Genomic DNA, 9,358 nt, shown 5'->3' on the forward strand with positions numbered 1-9,358 from the left:
ACTTAATTAAGAAAGCTACGCTCTCTTAATCAAATTGGTTTTCAGTTAAACATACTTGTATCCTAGCTCTAATATCGACTTAATTTGTCACCTAGCACTTGTAAAATATATGCTGCCGGGCTCTAACCAATTAATTAGTTTCTTAACAAGTCGTTAGTTATAAAGCTTTATAATTAAGTGTTATAAAATGTATGTTAGCTCGGATCATCATCTGAAAAAGGACTATTAAAGAAATACAATTCTAGAACCTCAAGAGCTGTCAACCAATTGGCATGTTGGATTAAGATATATCGTTGTATACTTTTGTATGCAAATGGGCAACTGCATGCGGATGATTGTTTTTTTTGGGTTTGTTAATGTAAGAGTCCACCTCATCACAGGGCATTTGTTAACAATTCGTCAAAAAAGTTTGAAACCTTGTTATGAGCAATTATAAGCAACAAATCTTCGAGTTAATTTGAAGAAAACCGTATTCCACAAGTAAACTTAAAAGAGAAAAGAACAAAACGATAAAGAAACAAAAAATCAGGAGGAACTCTCTACGGTGAAGAAATGGGAAAATTTGCAAAATAGTCCGTTTTTGCTAATTATTTAGCAAAATAGACCGTTTTGCTAAATAATTAGCAAAATAGACCTCTTTTGAAAAAAAGAGGTCGATTTTGAAAAACAAGACTCAGAAAACATAAATAATTAGCAAAATAGACCTCTTTTGAAAAAAAGAGGTCGATTTTGAAAAACAAGACTCAGAAAACATATGGGACTAATAGTCTCGTATGTTTAGAGCCAACTTAATCACAGATTCGTGACTCCCGTATGTTTTCTGAGTTCATCTCAATGTTTTGTGAAATTTTGAGTTCATAATCCGTGATTAAAACATACGGTACTACTAGTCCCGTATGTTTTCTGAGCTGTTTTGCAAAATGGACATCTTTTTAGCATGTTTGCAAAAAAGAGGTCTATTTTGCTAATTATTTAGCAAAACGATCTATTTTCCTAAATAATTAGCAAAAACGGACTATTTTGCAAATTTTCCCTAAAAAATAGTCTAGCGTTCGAGGCATGCATGAGCTGGTGGTCAAACAAGAAAATGACATATATAGTTGGCTACCAACTCCTTGATAATAATGCAAAACTTTGTACAACTTCCCCTTTTGCACCTAAGTTCACGCTTAGTAATCAATAGCTTGCAAGCAAAACCAACTTAATTATGAACGTAAACACATTAACATGCAGAACGTACCAAGCTTATCAATGCTTACAGCTTACCTAAAGATTACACGATAATGCTAATGTTTTCAAGGGGGAAAAAACTTGATCAAATTAAATGACAACGCTAACAAATTGAACATTTTGATATTGAAGAAATTTTCTAAATAAACTCATTCATATTTTTTTTCTAAAAATAGACCCCCCTTGAGTTTTATTTACAAAAATAGACTCATTTTATCTTAATCTGGTTCCTAACTATTTAGGAGGTTGTAAACCCCTAATTATAACCCTAAACCCTAACATTCTATGTACTAAATAGTCGGGGTTGGCAACCCCGACTATTTAGAAACAGGATTAAGGCAAAATAGATCGATTTTTATAAAAAAAAACTCAAAGAGGTCTATTTTTAGAAAAAAATTATGAACTATTTCGTTTAGAAAATTTCTTCTTCTTGATATTTGAAATCTACGCACTAGAGGGTACAGACAGACCGTCGACCAACAGGTCGTGACTTGAAAATTTCACGCGGAACACGCCGGGCTAAAACTAAGGCCGTAGCCTCGTCGTTAGGTTGAGAGCGGTTTGTGGACGGCAGAATGAAAACTGATGGTCAAAGTACATGGCTTCATGGTAAATTTCGAAAATGCCCTCCCTTTAGGATGTTTTTCTGAAAAAGAATTTTTGAAAATTTGCGTTTGCGCACCTACAATTTAGGTGAACTAGGCAGCTGCAAATGTTTCATTACTGATTCACAGCAACAATTTGAGAAATGTAACGTGAATACAATGACTGGATATTTATTTAATATGATTTTATAGGGTGACCGACCCGAAAAGACTTTGTTAGGGAGCAGACAATAAATATTGGTTATTCAAGCGAGTGTTAGTAATGGGCTAAACTCTAGAATGAATCATTGTATGCAAATAGGCTCAAATAGACTACTAATTATTGGTTACATAATCAACTATTAGGGCCTGTTTAGCTCATTGCTGGTTCAATGAAAAAGAAAGGGAAACCTCTTTCATCACAAATCCATACTTTGAATCAAACTTAAAAAAAAAGGAAATGATCAGTTCAAGAAAAACCATGTGTTTTTATTCCTTAATTTGGTATTTTGTAAAACATCATTAAAATGGTGTAAAATTAGGGCATGTTTGTTTCACCCTTTTATAGAATAGGATTAGTATTTGGGCTCTGACAGTGGCATTTTCGTAATTTGTGGATTCTTTGTGAATCCTATTCTGGAGTTTGGCTCAGCAAAAAATTTGGGATTACATTTTCTACAAAGTAGCTACAGTTGTCCTTTTTTTATAGAAACCCAAATCCGAGCTTCGGGTTCGGATTTGGGCGAGATTTCTGACACTGAGCTATGTCGTCGATTCCGATTCCTGGGCTTCACGATTTCGATCCCTAGATCTGGAATCGCTGTGCCGCTCCCGCCTCAATCGCCCTCTTCCTCGCGCCTCTGCTCCCGCGCTTCGTCTTCTTCAACTTGGGTTCGGGCTTCTTTCTCGAAACCCTAGCTCTTGATTTCCACGAGCTTGTTGGTGGGTTTCTTGCCTTCGATTCTTGGTGATCCCTTCTGGTTGGGATCTTCTTCAACTTGGGTTCGGGCCTCTTTCTCGATCTTGTTCTGGTTGGAGTGTGGCTACGGTGTTTTCTTTGACGTCGGTGGGTTTTTTGCTTGAACGTCGGCATTTCCCCTCTCTGCAGTAAGGTATAAAAATTTCCCCCTCTTACTTTTTCCAGTGATTTGAGGAATTAAATTTAATTTTGAAGCATATGAGAAATAGAGGCACACAGCAATTTCAATGATTTGTTCGATTAATTTCATAATATTACAGCAAAACAATTCATGCGGGTATCTGTGTAGTGGATTTTTTGTAAATTTGCAAGAATTAGGTTGTTAGGTAGATTAATTTCATGCGGGTATCTGTGTAGAGATTAATTTCATAATATGTTTCAAATCAGTCTTTTAATAACTTAAATTGCTGTTTTTTTTACTTTATTTAATTTTTTTGTGTGCGTGTAAATTATTAGTAATCTAACCATATAGTTTGTTTGTTTTGGGTCTATCTTGCTTGTTTAGAATTGTGTGAGATGGAATGCAACATTAGTTAAAATAATTTATTATTGCAATTAGATTTCTTGCTTTAAAAGAAATAAATATTTGTATCAATTATCTACTTAATTTTGACAAGAAATAAGTAGCCATCTTAAGCTGTAACTGTATGATAATTTTAAAACGGTTGTAGATGGATATGGAAGATGAGGAAGAATTGAAGAGGATGTGTGCTAATACAGCTGTCTGCGCCGTGGTCACTTTGGTAACATGTATTTTGAGAATGCGTGCTAAGCGCAAGAGAATACCAAATTGTTCGCCGCAAGAAAGGGTCAGGAAAATAAGTTGTAGAGAGGCTCATTTCAGACGTGTATTGGAGGGTTATCAAGATAGCTGCCAATCTTATATTAAAATGAGACCGAGGGTCTTTTTTAAACTTGTTGAAGTAATGAAAGCAAACGGTTTATTAAAAGATACGAGACACGTTCAAGTTGAAGAACAACTTGCTATGTTCTTGAGTATTATTGGGCACAAAACTAAAAATAGAATAATAAGAACTGAGTTCATAAGATCAGGGGAAACAGTTAGCAGGTATTTCAATAAAGTCTTGTCTGCAATGAATGGATTACGTGATCGGTACATGAAGCAAGCCCCAAAAGAAGTTCCCGAGGAGATTACAAACAACTCAAATTATTTTTCGTACTTTAAGGTAAATTAAATACATACAACTTAATAATTTTCCAAATAAACTTTTTTTATTTAACTATGTATAATTTATAATTTTTTATAGGACTGCATTGGTTTGATAGATGGCACACACGTCGACGCGGTGTTACCCAGTGACCTAGTTGCACGGTTTAGAGGGCGAAAAGGGGTCACCCAAAACATCTTAGCAGCCTGCACCCCCAATAAACTATTTACTTATGTCTTTGCTGGCTGGGAGGGGGCAGCAAATGATTATAGGGTATTACAAGACGCCCTGTCTAGGCCACAGCCTTACGGTCTCCGAGTTTACGATGGTATTCATTCTCACTTGTGCATATTATGAATAATATATTAAATACTTGGCAATATTTGAGATTTTAAAATACTGTTTAATTAATGTAGGTAAATATTACCTATGTGACGCTGGATACACCACAATGCCAGGTTTCATATCACCGTATCGCGGTGTCCGATATCATTTAAAAGAGCACACCGGTAGGACACCAAAGAATAGGAAGGAGTTGTTCAATTTAAGGCATTCATCTTTAAGATCAAAAATTAAGTGCACATTTGGGATACTGAAGAATCAGTTTAAAATTCTTGCTGGGAAGCCGAAATATCCATTTCCCACTCAAGTGGACATTGTACTAGCGTGTACTGTGTTGCACAACTTTATTGCCTTGGAGGATCCGGATGATGATATTTTAAATGAAAATGTTGAAATTGATGAAGATACTGGGGAAGAGACAAATGAGGACGATTCAAATGTGATGGACTATACTCAAAGTAGGACACAAAGAGAGGATCAAGATGTAAGAAATGAATGAAAGGAGATGCGAGATCAAATTGCTTGGGCGATGTGGGTGGATTATTGTGCAAAGTACAATGGTGGTAACACAATGGAGAGCGGTTTAACTTAGTGTAGTATTTGTCCTATGGCTATGTAATAACTTGGTGAATTTTAAAATACTGTTCGCATCGATATTGTTTAATGTTTCTTTGCTTGTACCAAAACATTACTACTTTTATCGGTTGCTCTTTTGTTATGTTGTTTGAGAAATATCGTCGTTTCATATATTCCTTGATAAATGCATGCATATCCCATATTGTTTTATATTTCTTTATTGTTAATATGGCTATGCTTACAAAATATATTAGGTATGGCTAACAATCCGGCAGATAAGCAAAGCGTGCCTTCTCATTCGAATGCAATGCCAAGTCCTACATCAGGGATTAACATGAACTACATGCCTGTTCGACCACAGCCATTCACCTCACCTCCGCATACTTTCTCACCATTCCCACCATGGGATGGTAATTATGGTGGGATGACACAGCCGCCAATGTCATACATGAGCATGTTAGGCAGTCCACAGGGTTTGATGTTTCCCACAGTCAGTTCTCAAAGTAGTGGAGCTAATCAATTTTCACCGAACACTGGTGATTCCGGTGGAAAGGATATTCATGACGTTGAGGGTGCGGAGCATACTTCGCCATTGAAAAGAGGAAAAAGATTAGCCCATAAAAAAAGGTTCCGTGTGCCAGGTTGAACTCAAGAGGCGTGGCTAATAAGTTTTGGCTTCCAGAGCACGATGATGTGCTTATTCCTTATCTTGCAGATTTAGCATTGGATGGCATGAAGCCAGACAAGAACTTCAAGGCTGAAGCTTATAAAATGGCTGCCATGAAAATCAACATGCAATTCAGGACTGATTTCACTCACCTGCATGTCATTAACCACTTGAAATGTTTGCGGAACAAATTCAATGACATGAAAACTTGCCTTGATATAAGTGGTGCTGGGTGGGATGAAACAAGTAACATGATTACATTGGATGAGGAAACCTTGAAATCTTGGGCCCAGGTATAACAATTCAGCATCTATCTTGTCACATTCAATTTAATACATTTGATTCTCTGGATTTATAAGTATTTATTATTGCAGGACAAATCCAATTCTAAGTACAAAGCATACATAAACAAACCCCTTCCTCACTTCAAAAATTTACAAGTTATCATGGGTGATGATCAAGCCAAGGGTGATTTTGTTAGACCCGTGTACGCTAACATTGGGTCTAGCAGGTCCATACCTATCCCCGATGATGATTGCGAGATTCTAGAGGAGAGTGAAGCTGAACCACAGTCTGATGCTTGCAACGCACCACGTTCTGGTGCTGTTAACCAACCACAACCCACTAGATATAAGACTAAGAGTAAAGACAACACGACTTCATCATCTAGCAAAAAAACCAGAAAATTTAATCGTGAAGAGGAAATGATGTGTGCCTTTGTTGAGTCCATGTCTCAGTCAATGAGGAATCAACACGTTATACACTGGACTGAGCAGTTGGCCACAGCGTTGAAGGAACATAGGTCTGAATATTCCGAGGAGTTCCTCGATAGGGTTTTAGACCATTTATATGACAATGAACGTGAAGCTAGGAGGTTTTTTATTAAATCTAAGGAAGGTCAACAGAGGTACATCACAAAATTAGTTAACGAACAAGGTTGGTCGGATAGCTAGTTTGTTAGGTTTCGATTATATTACGTTCTGGATATTGTTGTGTTTATTGCAAACTATTAATGTTGCAATTTGTATTTTCATTCTGAAGAACATCTATGTCGGTGTGGGATTGATGAATTGGTATATTTGCAATCTTTGTTGCAGGTAAGGTCGTGGAATGATCATTGATTTCTTTGAATTTTCCGATTATATTTTGATATCAGGTAAGCTTTCTGCAGCTCATGCTGCTGCTTGCTGTTTGGGTGAGCTCATGTTTGAGCTTTCTGCAACTCATGCTGCTGCTGGTTGCTGGTTTGTGCCTGTTTTGAGTTTTCTGCAGCAGTTGCTGCTGCTGGTTGCTTTGTGCAGCATTTGCTGCTGCTGCTGGTTGGGTTTGTTGCTGTTTTGAGTTTTCTACAGCTACTCATGCTGATGCTGCAGTTTGGGTGAGCTCATGTTTTGAGCTTTCTGCAACTCATGCTGCTGCTGGTTGCTGGTTTGTGCCTGTTTTGAGTTTTCTGCAGCAGCATGAGTTGCTGGTTGCTTTGTGCAGCATTTGCTACTGCTGCTGGTTGCTTTGTGCAGCATTTGCTGCTGCTGGTTGCTGGTTTGTGCCTGTTTTGAGTTTTCTACAGCAGTTGCTGCTGCTGGTTGCTTTGTGCAGCATTTGCTGCTGCTGCTGGTTGGGTTTGTTGCTGTTTTGAGTTGGGTTTGTTGCTGTTTTTGACAGAGGTTGTTTACCTCCTTGCTGTTGGGTTTGTTGCTTTTTTCTTCTGAGCTTGTGTAGCTCTTGACCCCTGGGTTTGTTTCTGTTTTGTCCAGAGCTTGTGTAGCTCTTGACCCCTGGGTTTGTTTATGTTTTGTTCAGAGCTTGTGTAGCTCTTGACCCTTGGTTTGTTTCTGTTTTGTTTAGAGCTTGTGTAGCTCCTTGCTGGGTGGGTTTGTGCCTGTTTTGTTCTGAGCTTGTTTGTCTCATGTGACTTGGGTTTGTTGCTGTTTTCGTTGTAGGTTGTCTACCTCCTTGCTGCTGGGTTTGTTGTTTTTTTGTTCTGAGCTTGTTTTGGTTTTCCTTGCCTGTGGATTAATTTGCGGTTTGGTTTTCAGCTTGTGTAGCTCCTTGCACTTGATATTTGGCAATGATGATGATCAGCGTTTACTGAGAATGCAATCTAACTTACATTGTTTATTATATCCAGATGAGGCAAAAGGGGATGACATTGCAGCCTACATTGAATTGACAATGTCTAGGCGAGGCAATTCATCCTTATAATGCAATCTGTAATAAACATGTAAGTTATAGGTGGGGCAATCAATGATGACAAGTTGATCTATTACTGAGCCATACAATATCAATTAGAATTTGTACCCAAGTCAAACAACAGTTTTCATTACATCCTCAATAGTTTTTGCAATTACAAGTACATGACATGAAGTTTGTAATAATTAAAATAACACAAAAAATTGCTAAGAAAATTGCCGAAATTTTCCAAGCTAGTAGTTGATTTTCGACAAGTCTCAATTCTTTCTTCAGCTTCTTTGATTGCAAGATATATTTATCTCCGTACCTATTTTCTTTGACATATTGGCTTCCTTGGGTGCTTGATGACTCTCCTCTTTCTTCAGCCCATTCGAAAAAATTGCATTCTTTATTTGGGAATTTTGCACACCCCCAATAACACCTACCCTTATTTTTTCCATTCTTGCACACTTTCATCGGTGTTTGGAGATTGCAGTCGCAATAAACTTCATAATTAGCATGGCACCCTTCTGATATCATCCTGCAGCAAATTGAAGAGCTTGGGAATTTTTTTTGGGTTGAAAAATGAGAAAGATGGGATTATATGTGAGGCCTCAAGGTGTATTTATAGACACCATACCCCTGAAATAGCCGTTGCTACAGTGATTCCTAAGAAACTACCGTTGCTACAGTGTTTGATGCTTGAAAATTCTGGTTTTTGAGCTCATTACCGTTGCTACAGTGAAATTTAAATGTTGTTACAGTGTCTTTTGCTGGAAATAAGCATTTGGGGGCTTAAATAGCTGTTGCTACAGTGTTTGATGCTTGAAAATTCTGATTTTTGGGCTTATTACCGTTGCTACAGTGAAATTTAAATGTTGTTACAGTGTCTTTTGCTGGAAATAAGCATTTGGGGGCTTAAATAGCCGTTGCTACAGTGGTTGATGCTTGAAAATCTGTTTTTTGGGGGTTATTTCCGTTGCTACAGTGACGATCCCAAAAAAAATTGACTCCTTGAACCAAACATGGTATTAGGAATTGGAACAATTCTATAAAAGTGGGATTACTAATCCTTTGGGTGAAACAAATATTAAAGCCAAAAAAGTGGGATTCCATAAAACTCAAACTTGTCTATAAAATTTTTATGGATTAGGTTGGAATCCATAAATTAAATAGGATTCCTAATCCTATTCCTAGTCATTGGTGGACCAAACAGGCCCTTAAGGAATACGAAACCCAAAAATCCAACGTCTCTTATTTTAATATGGGACCATTGGAGAAGGTATATGAGTTGTCTCCTCCCTATTGTATAATGAGTTGGTAATAATATAAATTTAATTAATCTGCTAGATCCAAAAATTCTTCCCATCCAAGTGCAAGCGGAGGTCATTTTGGGAAACTCCCAGAGCAGCTCGTGGGGGACCTTAGAGGACAGCTGTCCGTAAAGAGAGCTCTACAGTACCAGGCTGTCAGTCCGGGCAACGGGCAGTTGCCCGTCTTCTTCTCCCCATTTCCCTCTATAAGTAGCAGCTTTCTCTCCCACCAACTTCATCCGATTACAGTTCTCTCTCTCTCATATTAACAAACCCTAACCCTAATCAAAAGGTCAATGGCGGTCTTCGGATCCAAATCTCTCGCCGTG

The sequence above is a fragment of the Asparagus officinalis genome, chromosome 1 (genome assembly GCF_001876935.1).
Source record: "Asparagus officinalis chromosome 1, Aspof.V1, whole genome shotgun sequence".
Classification (NCBI taxonomy): Eukaryota; Viridiplantae; Streptophyta; class Magnoliopsida; order Asparagales; family Asparagaceae; genus Asparagus; species Asparagus officinalis.